Source organism: Castor canadensis, chromosome 15 (assembly GCF_047511655.1).
Source record: "Castor canadensis chromosome 15, mCasCan1.hap1v2, whole genome shotgun sequence".
NCBI classification, from domain to species: domain Eukaryota; kingdom Metazoa; phylum Chordata; class Mammalia; order Rodentia; family Castoridae; genus Castor; species Castor canadensis.
Window position 1 is genome coordinate 55,966,986 of NC_133400.1, and position 13,875 is coordinate 55,980,860.

At 38.7% G+C, this 13,875-nt stretch overlaps 1 long non-coding RNA gene across 3 annotated transcripts in view; it reads left to right on the forward strand.

The window, feature by feature from the left end:
* The first annotated feature begins 1,496 nt into the window (after positions 1-1,496).
* The window catches only part of LOC141417461 (uncharacterized), a 66,990-nt gene continuing 54,611 nt past the window's right edge, over positions 1,497-13,875 (forward strand). Inside the window, exons 1-2 of one of the 3 annotated variants that reach the window (XR_012442023.1) lie at positions 1,497-2,068; positions 3,586-3,671. This is a non-coding gene — a long non-coding RNA (uncharacterized lncRNA). Of the gene's footprint in view, positions 2,069-3,585; positions 3,672-11,494; positions 12,019-13,875 lie in introns of those variants that run through there. The other 2 variants (XR_012442022.1, XR_012442024.1) reach the window with 2 other exon arrangements.

Consider the following 13,875-nt stretch of genomic DNA (forward strand, 5'->3'; position numbering starts at 1 on the left):
TACTTCATTCCAATACGATGGAATGAAGAAGGGGAAGACGAGGATAACCATTAAAATCTATAGCAGTGCACGTTTAAAAGGTGTGCCCTTCGGTTGAGGATATAGCTCAGCAGTACAATGTTTACCACACATGTGCAAGGCCTTCCCTGTGTGAGATGACAATCATTTCCAATTAAAAAAATTAATTAAGGGCCCCATATGTGAGTGACCAATTCCAGATAACCTTCTTGAAAAATTGGCAAAATTGAAATTTTCCCCTTCTCCAGGGGATTCTCCACCACATTTATGTCCTTCTAACTCTGTGTGCCCTGAATCACCATCACTTGCACAGGGAGGCACCAATGCTTAGCTGGGTTTGGGCTGACCACTGTCTCTGATTTCCATCATTCCCAGGCAGATTTTTTTTCATTGGTTTTTTTGGAGGTACTGGAGTTTAAACTCAGGGCGTGGTGCTTGACAGGCAGGCACTTTTACTGCTTGGGTCACTCTGCCAGTCCGAGATTTTATATTTGTACAGTCTATTTTAGTGATTTAGATATCAGCACTAGGTAGGGGACATGAAATCCCCTTAAAATCTCAGCTCCATGAAAGACTTGAGGGTCTCAAAGATACCCTGTCCCATCCCATGTTCTCCTATAAAGGCCGGCTTCCAGACGCAAGGGTTTCAGGGCATTGCCCACTGTTTCCTGAGGGGTGGTGGGCATGGAAGTCAACTTTGAGTTCCTGATAAACTAAAGACTGTCATCTGGCAAAACCAATAAATTGGAAAGGTTATGCTTCTGAGGAAAAAACAAAAGAAATAAATTTGCATATTTCAAATGGAGGATGTGCACTAGTTTCTTCTAAAAAATTCTCCCTTTTGAGAAATCACTCAAAAACCTCTCTTCCTGCATCTGCTAGTTGTTCATGGACACCCCGTGCAGCCCAGCGGATGTGGAAGGGGAATAAGCTGAGGGACAGGAAGATTTAGAATTTAGTTGAGTTTTCTTGGAGACTCCTGCTTCAGCATTCTGATTTTCCACTCTATTTTAAATCCAGTCATGTACTAACACTACTTTCCCACAGGCACGAGTCTGCCTTTTTTGCAAATGACATGAACACGCAGCTAATTTCCAGCATTTGACATTTGAAGGGAAAACAGCTCTCTCCTTCAGCTGAGACGTGACAGGCTGGCTCTACACATGCGCACTGTGCACCTTGGACTAGAGCCAGGTGTTGTCTCTGCTGTTGGAAGGCAGGCTCTGCATGTGCACAAGCATGTGCTTCTGTTTAGAGGCGTTGCTTGGCAATGAGAAGGCAGTTAACTGACATAACTGCTATGCTACAACATTGGAAAGCTGCTCAGTGTCTTCCCTGAATTGCTACATGAACTTGGAGCTAATTTCCAACAGTTGAAGGGAATGTAGCTCCGCCCTTGAGCTTTGACAGTGGACTCTGCACATGCGCACTGCGCACCCTTGCCTCTAGCCAGTTGAGGTCACTGTTGTCAGGAGGCAAGTGAGCAAGTGCACGCACAAGCCAGTTCTGGCGTTTATTTGTGTTACTTGGCAACGTGCACGTGCCAGTTGACAGCTGCCAAATAGCTGTACTGCCCTGTCGGGAAACTGCTGAGAGACTTGGTTCTTTCACTATTATCGCTGTATTGGTCTGACTGCGATTATCGCCATATTATTCGGATCTCTATAATCACTCTTCTGTTCACTCTAAGTGCTGTCTTGTGTTCAGGAGGAGGCAAGAAGCCGAGGAAGAAGAAGGGAAGGAAGGAGGAGAATGGGAGACAGGGAGGGTAGGAGCGAGGGGGATGAGAGCCCTGGAGAAGAAGCCATGAAGATCTTCGGCCTTAGGAGAAAGGGCCAGGAGTCCTAGCGTTCCTCCACAGTCCGCAGAGTTCCTTCCTGGGTTTTGGAAAACAGATCCGGAGTGCTGATATTCTCCCTGTACCCAAATACCTCGTTGGATACAAACCTGGAAAGATCTACAAGGCTGCACGCGAAAGCAATGTAGCCAAATTGCCGAAAGTGCTCCTTTATGGGAAAAATGGTGTAAAGGGCAGAGACAGGAAGAGCAGGTAAGGGCTGGTGGAGAGGCTCGACTGGTAAAGCACCTGCCTATCAAGCATGAGGCCCTGCTTTCAAACCCCAGTACCAAAAAAAAAAAATACCAGGAAGAACAGGGAGGGCAGGGTCCTGCTTTCTGCATGGATGTTGGACTTTCTTCCCATCACAGGGTGCTCAGCACCTAAGTCCTGTTTACCTGGGCTGGACTATAACCAAGCAGCAACCCAAGACCAAAACTTTATCTGCTTTCAGATCCCCACTAGTTACCTTAGAGAGTAGTGTATTTATTATTTAAAAGTGATGACACAACAACAGCATTTCACCATTTATTTTTAATGTACAATTTAAAAAGCCTAATGCTGTGTACACTGCAGAAAAAATGCATAAGGAGAAGAATATTTCCTGTCACGTTTCAGTATCAAAACTCAAAATTCTTCATGTAAAATCCACGATCCATTTTACATCAAGGCATACTTTTGTATGTTTGTTGTTTATATAGGGACCTTACTCAAATTTTTAAGACTGCTCTGTGTTTTGTTTTCTTTAAGTTATGGGAAACTGAATTATTTTGAGGTGTCATTTTCACTGTTCCTTAGATTTCTCATGTTTCTCAGATCCATTTCATCACAATTGGTTTAGTTCTGAAGTGTTACTCAGGTTGATCTTGGTTAGAAAACCATCTTGGCTAGCATGAGTAGGTCCATCCAGCTCACTCTCAACTGCCAGGAAGACAGTGGGTAGATAAGCCAAGGTTACCTGCAAGCTGTGACAGTGACCCAAAGGGTCCTTTTCACTGCTACTGCTATGTTCACTGGGTATTCAATTGCAAGTCTCATTTCCCCCAGTGTGAGCCCTTTTTAGGTTGGTCAACTTTGGTTAGGAGGACACAGAGAAACTATCTCTAGATAACACACACTAGTCTTCGAACCAAAGTTAAGCCACTAATTTTGAAAATATAACGCTTCATTAGCCAAAAAATAGACAAATGAGGGTAATGTAATAGAAAACCTAGAAGTACCCAATTATATATAAGACTTTAGAATTTGGTACTGCTGATATTCCATACTACTTAGAAAATATGAGTTATTCATGAATGAAAAGTACTTTAGCAGTTTGGAATAAAGCATCTAGGATGGTTTTTGTTTGTTTATTAGTTTAGGGCATTTCTGGGGATGGAAGTCAAAGCTAGGTGCATGCTATGCAACTGCTCTACCATTAAGCTACATATGCCATAGTCTGTCAAACTAGCTATGTTCTTATGTGGCAACAATACATTTCTGATGAACTATAGACTAAAATTTGTAACTAATCCAAAATAAGAAGAGAACTGGAATAAACAATGGAGTGTTTATAGACTTTAGTGGTGGTGAAGAGCACCATACTTTGGGTAGCTCAAAATTTTGCATTCTTTTTGGTGGTTGCTCTGTGGCTGAAGCCATGGCCTGGGGTTTGCCATGTACAGATTCTAACACTGAGCTTCACTGTCACATCAAAAGCATACATTCTGTATGTCAATTTTTTGAAACAGAAATTGAAGCCACTGCTCTGGATGTGGTGTACAGGCCTGTAATCTCAGCACCAGGGACAGTGATTTGGGAGGATCAGGAACTCAAGGTGAGATTGAACTACACAGTGAGGCATGGTCTCAGTAAAAACAAGAAAAATGAAAAAAATTAAAAACATTGTTTATGAAAAATTGAGGAAAAATGGATATTATACTTCTACATGTCTCTAATATACATATATGTCACATAATGTATCCTTATTTTACACAAAATTCTTTCATCTTTTATTCTCTACTAATAATTTTTTGAAATGTTTTCAATTATAGCTGTAATAATCATTTAAACTTATCTGCAAAGTGGGTACAATCATATTTTGCTTAGTAGAAATATGATATTTGTTTAATAGTACTAATGCTATTTAATTATATCTTAAAGGTGTCAAGGTGTTATGTGCTAAAAACTGGTCTAAATACATTGCATATTTTTTAATGTCAGCAATGGTTCCTTTGAAATGGCTTATTCTTTTCCTTAATCATCATTTTTGAATGAGCAAATTGAGGCACAGAAAAACTAACTGATATGTAGTAAGCAACACAGCTTAAATAGGATTCAAATCCAAGTTAAGTTAAATTCAATGGACATGCTCTTTGTTTTCACACAGGCTGTTCTTGGCCTGGGATGTAGCCCAGTGGTATAAGGATTCCCTAGTATCCAGGAGGTCTTGATTCTTTTCTAACAACCACATCTCACTCACACACACACACACACACACACACACACACACACACACACACATTGCCTGTCTTTTTTTTTTTTTCCTTTTTCTTTTATTATTCATATGTGCATACAAGGCTTGGTTTATTTCTCCCCCCTGCCCCCACCCCCTCCCTTACCACCCACTCCACCCCCTCCCGCTCCCCCCCTCAATACCCAGCAGAAACTATTTTGCCCTTATCTCTAATTTTGTTGTAGAGAGAGTATAAGCAATAATAGGAAGGAACAAGGGGTTTTGCTGGTTGAGATAAGGATAGCTATACAGGGCATTGACTCACATTGATTTCCTGTGCGTGGGTGTTACCTTCTAGGTTAATTCTTTTTAATCTAACCTTTTCTCTAGTTCCTGGTCTCCTTTTCCTATTGGCCTCAGTTGCTTTAAGGTATCTGCTTTAGTTTCTCTGCATTAAGGGCAACAAATGCTAGCTAGTTTTTTAGGTGTCTTACCTATCCTCACCCCTCCCTTGTGTGCTCTCGCTTTTATCATGTGCTCATAATCCAATCCCCTTGTTGTGTTTGCCCTTGATCTAATGTCCACATATGAGGGAGAACATACGATTTTTGGTCTTTTGAGCCAGGCTAACCTCACTCAGAATGATGTTCTCCAATTCCATCCATTTACCAGCGAATGATAACATTTCGTTCTTCTTCATGGCTGCATAAAATTCCATTGTGTATAGATACCACATTTTCTTAATCCATTCGTCAGTGCTGGGGCATCTTGGCTGTTTCCATAACTTGGCTATTGTGAATAGTGCCGCAATAAACATGGATGTGCAGGTGCCTCTGGAGTAACAGTCTTTTGGGTATATCCCCAAGAGTGGTATTGCTGGATCAAATGGTAGATCGATGTCCAGCTTTTTAAGTAGCCTCCAAATTTTTTTCCAGAGTGGTTGTCCTAGTCTACATTCCCACCAACAGTGTAAGAGGGTTCCTTTTTCCCCACATCCTCGCCAACACCTGTTGTTGGTGGTGTTGCTGATGATGGCTATTCTAACAGGGGTGAGGTGGAATCTTAGTGTGGTTTTAATTTGCATTTCCTTTATTGCTAGAGATGGTGAGCATTTTTTCATGTGTTTTCTGGCCATTTGAATTTCTTCTTTTGAGAAAGTTCTGTTTAGTTCACCTGCCCATTTCTTTATTGGTTCATTAGTTTTGGGAGAATTTAGTTTTTTAAGTTCCCTGTATATTCTGGTTATCAGTCCTTTGTCTGATGTATAGTTGGCAAATATTTTCTCCCACTCTGTGGGTGTTCCCTTCAGTTTAGAGACCATTTCTTTTGATGAACAGAAGATTTTTAGTTTTATGAGGTCCCATTTATCTATGCTATCTCTTAGTTGCTGTGCTGCTGGGGTTTCATTGAGAAAGTTCTTACCTATACCTACTAACTCCAGAGTATTTCCTACTCTTTCTTGTATCAACTTAAGAGTTTGGGGTCTGATATTAAGATCCTTGATCCATTTTGAGTTAATCTTGGTATAGGGTGATATACATGGATCTAGTTTCAGTTTTTTGCAGACTGCTAACCAGTTTTCCCAGCAGTTTTTGTTGAAGAGGCTGCTATTTCTCCATCGTATATTTTTAGCTCCTTTGTCAAAGATAAGTTGCTTATAGTTGTGTGGCTTCATATCTGGATCCTCTATTCTGTTCCACTGGTCTTCATGTCTGTTTTTGTGCCAGTACCATGCTGTTTTTATTATTATTGCTTTGTAATATAGTTTGAAGTCAGGTATTGTGATACCTTCTGCGTTGTTCTTTTGACTGAGTATTGCCTTGGCTATTCGTGGCCTCTTGTGTTTCCATATAAATTTAACAGTAGATTTTTCAATCTCTTTGATGAATATCATTGGAATTTTGATGGGAATTGCATTAAACATGTAGATTACTTTTGGGAGTATAGACATTTTTACTATGTTGATTCTACCAATCCATGAGCATGGGAGATCTCTCCACTTTCTATAGTCTTCCTCAATCTCTTTCTTCAGAAGTGTATAGTTTTCCTTGTAGAGGTCTTTCACATCTTTTGTTAGGTTTACACCTAGGTATTTGATTTTTTTTGAGGCTATTGTAAATGGAATTGTTTTCATACATTCTTTTTCCGTTTGCTCATTGTTAGTGTATAGAAATGCTAATGATTTTTCTATGTTGATTTTATATCCTGCTACCTTGCTATAGCTATTGATGATGTCTAGAAGCTTCTGAGTAGAGTTTTTTGGGTCTTTAAGGTATAGGATCATGTCGTCTGCAAATAGGGATATTTTGACAGTTTCTTTACCTATTTGTATTCCTTTTATTCCTTCTTCTTGCCTAATTGCTCTGGCTAGGAATTCCAGTACTATGTTGAATAGGAGTGGAGATAGTGGGCATCCTTGTCTGGTTCCTGATTTTAGAGGGAATGGTTTTAATTTTTCTCCGTTAAGTATAATGCTGGCTGTAGGTTTGTCATATATAGCTTTTATAATGTTGAGGAACTTTCCTTCTATTCCTAGTTTTCTTAGAGCTTTTATCATGAAATGATGTTGGATCTTATCAAAGGCTTTTTCTGCATCTATTGAGATGATCAAGTGGTTTTTGTCTTTGCTTCTGTTAATGTGGTTTATTACGTTTATTGATTTTTGTATGTTGAACCACCCCTGCATCCCTGGGATGAAGCCTACCTGGTCGTGGTGAATAATCTTTTTGATGTGTTGCTGAATTCGATTTGCCATTATTTTGTTGAGGATTTTTGCATCAATGTTCATTAAGGAGATTGGCCTATAGTTCTCCTTTTTGGAGGTGTCTTTGCCTGGTTTTGGGATAAGTGTAATAGTGGCTTCATAAAATGTGTTTGGCAGTTTTCCTTCCCTTTCTATTTCATGGAACAGTTTAAGGAGGGTTGGTGTCAGTTCTTCTTTAAAGGTCTGATAGAATTCAGCAGAGAATCCATCAGGTCCTGGACTTTTCTTTTTGGGGAGACTCTTGATTGCTGCTTCAATTTCATTTTGTGTTATAGGTCTATTCAGGTGATTAATTTCCTCTTGGTTCAGTTTTGGATGATCATATGTATCTAGAAATCTGTCCGTTTCTTTTAGATTTTCAAATTTATTTGAATATAGGTTCTCAAAGTAGTCTCTGATGATTTCCTGGACTTCCATGGTGTTTGTTGTTATCTCCCCTTTTGCATTCCTGATTCTACTAATTTGGGTTTTTTCTCTCCTCATTTTAGTCAGGTTTGCCAGGGGTCTATCGATCTTGTTTATTTTTTCAAAGAACCAACTTTTTGTTTCATTAATTCTTTGTATGGTTTTTTTGGTTTCTATTTCGTTGATTTCAGCTCTTATTTTTATTATTTCTCTCCTTCTATTTGTTTTGGGATTTGCTTGTTCTTGTTTTTCTAGGAGTTTGAGATGTATCATTAGGTCATTGATTTGGGATCTTTCAATCTTTTTAATATATGCACTCATGGCTATAAACTTTCCTCTCAAGACTGCCTTAGCTGTGTCCCATAGGTTCTGGTAGGTTGTGTTTTCATTTTCATTGACTTCTAGGAACTTTTTAATTTCCTCTTTTATTGCATCGATGATCCATTCTTCATTAAGTAATGAGTTATTTAGTTTCCAGCTGTTTGCATGTTTTTTGTCTTTACTTTTGTTGTTGAGTTCTACTTTTACTGCATTGTGGTCAGATAGTATGCACGGTATTATTTCTATTTTCTTATATTTGCTGAGGCTTGCTTTGTGCCCTAGGATATGATCTATTTTGGAGAAGGTTCCATGGGCTGCTGAGAAGAATGTATATTGTGTAGAGGTTGGATGAAATGTTCTGTAGACATCTACTAGGTCCACTTGATCTATTGCATATTTTAGATCTTGGATTTGTTTATTGAGTTTTTGTTTGGATGACCTATCTATTGATGATAATGGAGTGTTAAAGTCTCCTACAACCACTGTGTTGGCGTTTATATATGCTTTTAGGTCTTTCAGGGTATGTTTGATGAAATTGGGTGCGTTGACATTGGGTGCATACAGATTGATGATTATTATTTCCTTTTGGTCTATTTCCCCTTTTATTAGTATGGAATGTCCTTCTTTATCTCATTTGATCAATGTAGGTTTGAAGTCTACTTTGTCAGAGATAAGTATTGCTACTCCTGCTTGTTTTCGGGGGCCATTGGTTTGGTAAATCTTCTTCCAGCCTTTCATCCTAAGCATGTGCTTATTTCTGTCGGTGAGATGAGTCTCCTGTAAGCAACAAATTGTTGGATCTTCTTTTTTAATCCATTTTGTCAAACGGTGTCTTTTGATGGGTGAATTAAGTCCATTAACATTAAGTGTTAGTACTGATAGGTATGTGGTGATTCCTGCCATTTAGTTGTCTTAGTTGTTTGAAGGTTTGATTGTTTGTACCTAACTTGATGTTACTCTCTACTGTCTTGCTTTTTCTTATCCTGTGGTTTGGTGCTGCCTGCCTTTTCATGGTTAAGTTGGGTGTCACTTTCTGTGTGCAGGATCCCTTGCAGAATCTTTTGTAATGGTGGCTTTGTGGTCACATATTGTTTTAGTTTCTGCTTATCATGGAAGACTTTTATTGCTCCATGTATTTTGAATGATAGCTTTGCTGGGTAGAGTATCCTGGGGTTGAAGTTATTTTCATTCAGTGCCCGGAAGATCTCACCCCACGCTCTTCTTGCTTTTAATGTTTCTGTTGAGAAGTCTGCTGTGATTTTGATGGGTTTACCTTTGTATGTTACTTGTTTTTTCTCTCTTGCAGCCTTCAATATTCTTTCCTTAGTTTCTGAACTTGTTGTTTTAATGATGATATGTCGTGGAGTAGTTCTATTTTGATCTGGTCTGTTTGGTGTCCTGGAGGCCTCTTGCATTTGTATGGGAATATCTTTCTCTAGATTTGGGAAATTTTCCGTTATTATTTTGTTGAATATATTACGCATTCCCTTCACTTGCACCTCTTCTCCTTCTTCGATGCCCATGATTCTCAAGTTTGGTCTTTTGATGGAGTCGGTGAGTTCTTGCATTTTCTTTTCACAGGTCTTGAGTTGTTTAATTAGTAGTTCTTCAGTTTTTCCTTTAATTACCATTTCATCTTCAAGTTCTGAGATTCTGTCTTCTGTTTGTTCTATTCTGCTGGATTGGCCTTCCGTTTTGTTTTGCAGTTCTGTTTCGTTCTTTTTTCTGAGGTTTTCCATATCCTGGCAGTTTTCTTCTTTATTGTTGTCTATTTTTGTCCTGAGTTCATTTATCCATTTATTCATTGTGTTCTCTCTTTCATTTTGGTGTTTATACAGTGCTTCTATGGTTTCCTTTATTTCTTCTTTTGCTTTTTCAAATTCTCTATTTTTATTGTCTTGGAATTTCTTGAGTGTCTCCTGTACATTTTGGTTGACCCTATCCAGTATCATCTCTATAAAATTCTCATTGAGTACTTGTAGTATGTCTTCTTTTAAATTATTCTTGTAGGCTTCATTGGGTCCTTTGGCATAGTTTATCTTCATTTTGTTGGAGTCTGGCTCTGAGTTTCTGTTCTCTTCATTCCCCTCTGGTTCCTGTACTAATTTTTTGCTGTGGGGAAACTGGTTTCCTTGTTTTTTCTGTCTTCCTGTCATTGTCCTTGGTGTTGTTACTGTCCCTGTACTGTGTGTAATTAAGTATTTTCTAGCTTGTAATAATAACAATGGTAATATTGAGAATGGAAGAGTGAGCTGAGATGGAAAGCAAGAAGTTAAAGAAAAGGGGAAAACAAATATACAGAAAAGAGGGAGAAAGCAGAACAAGGTATCAGACAAGAGAGTTTCAAAGGTATAAACAGGGAGTGTTAGTGTACTAATCGACAGTAAGCTGAACAGACAATAGAGTGACAGAGAGAGGATTGAAAATCCAAGATAAAAAAAATAAAAAATAAGTATATGAAAGTAATATCTATTTATAAAAATGAATTAAAATAAAATGGAAAATAGAAAATTAAAAAAAACAAAAAAAAACCAAAAAACCAAAAAACTTCCAAGTTTATATGCAATGCAATTTCAGTCTTAATAATTTGGATGTCCGTCTCAATCTCCAGTCCTGGAGTTGGTGCCTCAGATGTTGTTCTGTAGTTGTCTCATCAAAGGGGATGCACAAAGTAGAACAAAACTACACTCACACACACACAGAAGAAAAAAAAAAAAAAAGCCCCACCAAGTGTCCCCAGTTCAAATGCAATACAGTTTCAGTAAGTTTTTCGGCTTGCAGGTGTAATTCGGTTGTTCTCTCATCAAAGGTAGGGAGAAAAAGAAAAAAAAAGCGTCCGGAGGCAGTTCTGAGAGTGGTATCTGCAGCTGTGGCTTGCCTGCCTGCTGCTCTCAGCCTGTAGCTGGTGGCGTTATTTATGCAGATCTCTGGGGTGAGCTTAGCACTCACCTGGTCCCACAGGCTTTGTTTGCTCAGAGTTCTCCTGTGCGGGGGAGGGGGGCCTCTGCTACAGGCTTTTCCCTTTCCAAGCACTGGGAAAGGCGACACTGCCCCGCGTTGTCAGGCCTGCGTGTTTGTTTACAGTTCACGTGGGAAGTGGGTCTTCCCTCCTCTCACAAGCTGTCCCGCTCCTGGTTGCTGGCGCGCCCCGCTCCCGCCAGAGCCTCTCTGGCCCGCCCGGCTCGTTTATTTACAGTCCCGGGAAGGGCTCCCTTCCCCCAATCTTCAGCGCTCAGGGCGCCCCACCCTCTTTCCAGCGTGTCTTAACTGTTCTTATTGCTTAGTACTCAGTTTCTCTTTTTTTCCCGGGTGGATGTCAGTCTGTCCAGGGGGCTATGCTGCTCTGGCCCAGGCTTGTCTGTGGGGGAACCGCGGTACCGCGAAGCTCACCTGGTCCGCGTCTTCCCAAGCCGTATGGGTGCCGGCCACTGGCGGCCCGGGGGCCTCCTCGGTTCTCCGTTTAACGTGAAGTGGAGATTCTCTGCGCCGGCTGGAGATGTGGAGGAGTCAAAGTTATGCCTTTTCTCAGTGATTATGCCTGCAAAGTGTGTCTCCAGCGTCTCTCCAAGATTTCACTATAGGAGGGTCGCTTTCTGCTTCCTCCCTCTAGCCGCCATCTTGGAATTCCCCTGTCTTTTTTGTAATAAGGAATACTAATACACTAATACGAATTGTCCTTTTTCAGAAGAAAATATTTATTTTGGTGGTAGAGGATTTGTATGCTATTCAATGTTTACAATGACATGAACAATGTATGATTTGAGATCATGCTGTGTAATTTCTTTACAATCATCTCATTTTTGCAGGACTGCTCTTCATTACGCTTATGCCTATGGCCATCCAGAAGTTGTCACTGTCTTGGTAGAGAGGAAGTGTGATATTGACTCACTTGGCAATGCTTTGATAAAGTTGGTGGACGCCAACAATTTCAGCGGGAGATGGATTTGATTTAAACACTTAAAAATGAAAAGAATTCATTTATGTAGAACTAAATGGTGAAACATGTAGAATGTTTATCTTAAATGTTTTCAACTTACAACCATTTCTTGGTTCAATACCATCAGGCCTCACAATATGAGCAGGAGGAATGTCTATTCTGTTCTGATCAAACCTGGTGCGGATCCAAATGTGAAAGTCTCCAGGGGCAACACTGCCCTCTACCATGCTGTTTCTATGGGAAACACCTCAATGACTGCCAAACTGCTTGCATATAAAGCAAATAAAGATGAGAAATCCAAGGTATAGATTTCCCATCCTTATTCCCCAAATTTTTAAATGTATTTAAATGTATACATTTAATACACGATTAAAATGTATTTTAATCGTGGGATACACATATTTAACAGAGAGGATGTATCATATAGAATGCTCAAGCATTTGAATGAAAATTATTTTGAAATAACTTATTTGTGAAAGATTTTTATTTTAAGTATTGACAGTTTGAAAATAGTATTTGAGGACACAGTTTTCTTATATATATTCATGGAAAATATTTTTGAAAACCCTGAGTTTGTAAAAGGTAAAGCTTTTGTTATTTTTGAATTATTTTTACTCCAGCGTGCTTTTTACTAATTAGAAGATTTTTTTTCCTGATTAGCATAGTACAATATAGAAAGCCTAACTTTGTCTTGGAAATCAGCTTAATCTTAAAACTCAACAATGCAAAAGTAGTTTTAGTACATGGAAATTTTGTTGCTGGGGAAAGCTGGATCAAAAGGATCCAGTTTGGGTGGTCAAGCTGAAAAGAACAAATGGAAAGGGAAACAGATAAAAATATGCAGGCAAATTTGGAAAAGAGGTAATTGAGGGAAAATATCAATAAGAGTTGTCTGTATGTTTTTGGAAACAAATTCTCACATTGTGTGTATTGATGTAGTGGTGTTCTTTACTTTGTTGGATGATGATTCTTAGTTTGAGAAAGAAAAAACTTCAATCACAAACTTTCAGGGACATTAATTTTAGGAGTATTCTGAGGAAAGCAGACTCAATCTGTAGTTGGTAATTTTAATGTATAGCCCAAGAGAAGATAAAACACTTTACTAATGTCTGTTACTGGCAGAAACAACCAATTAGGTAAGAGCCGAAAACAACTCTTATTTCTACAATGTCTTGCTGTGAGGTGGAACATATTTTATATTGTATCTTTGAGTAGTGAATTGAGGATGTATTTTGAATTGAATGATCCATGTTCTGATCCTACCAAGAAAATGAAATGCAGTTGTCTGTAGATGAAGAGTGTTAAGTAAGTCTTCTCAACTTTTCAAGTAAAATGGTGCAATTCATTGACTCAGGGATTGTTTGAAAATTTGCAAGTGCACATTTCCCCTGGAGAGTGTGACTCAGTAAATTTAATTTGGACTAGATATGGTGATTTTAAAATATTTCCTTGAGATTCTGGCACACCTCCTTGCTAAACAATACTGAATAAATTTTTGTCATATATGATCTTAGAGATCTCAAAACTTTAAGAAATCTTTAGAAGTGGTGTTTGATTGGATACTACTCCTTCCAATGTTTTAAATCCCAAAATGTTAGCTTAGATTTCATCTGTCTTCCTCTACTTCTGCAGTTTAATGAAAAGTTAAAGGAGAATTACTGGCTTTATCTCTTGGCTTACAGAATGATACCCCTTTTCTTCCAACCTTTAGTCATTCACTACTGTTCAGAAAGTCTTGAGAAATATGCTTTTAGTTGTATTGTCATAAATAAAAGTATATCTCATATAGATTTCATATCCCCTTTTTGTCATTCAGCTCACCAGCTCACTTGATGACAATTATAAGCAGGGATTGTTTTTCCTCCTGCAGAAGAGTAGCAATCAAAATTTTTTTGTCATTTTAAGCTGTGTAGTAGTTGACCTCAGAGTGTCTGTTAAGTTCATAGTCCCCTGGAATCATCAGTCTGGGAGCAATAGTCATTGACAACCATAAGCTTCATGAGAATAGATAAGAGTCCTTTTAATAGTTCAGTTTCAACTATCCTGTGAAAATAATTATTTATTTAATTAACAGTGTTGGAGAGTTAAATACAAATGGAGTATAAAATTATAGGTGTTGGAAAATTCATGAAGTTGTTATGAGGCTTTTAAATTGCATT